Below are 268 nucleotides of genomic sequence, written 5' to 3' on the forward strand. Positions count from 1 at the left end.
CCAGACATAGACAGAGGAAGGGAGAGGGAGGGAGAGAAAAAAAATGAAACAGGAAAAGCCTATTTACTCCGCAAACACATGAGTAAACTGAAGGCGAACCATGAGGTAAATTGATGAAAAATGGCGAAAGGGATTAAGATTTCATCAATAGAAAAAAAATTAATAGAAAAGGGAAGAGTAGAAGGAGGGAGATGAACTTTGATTTTTTTTTTATTTCTTTTCTCCTTACGTGAAGTCGGCATAATTCTTTTTTTTCTCGTGGATTACT

Source organism: Penaeus monodon, chromosome 30 (genome assembly GCF_015228065.2).
Source record: "Penaeus monodon isolate SGIC_2016 chromosome 30, NSTDA_Pmon_1, whole genome shotgun sequence".
Classification (NCBI taxonomy): Eukaryota; Metazoa; Arthropoda; class Malacostraca; order Decapoda; family Penaeidae; genus Penaeus; species Penaeus monodon.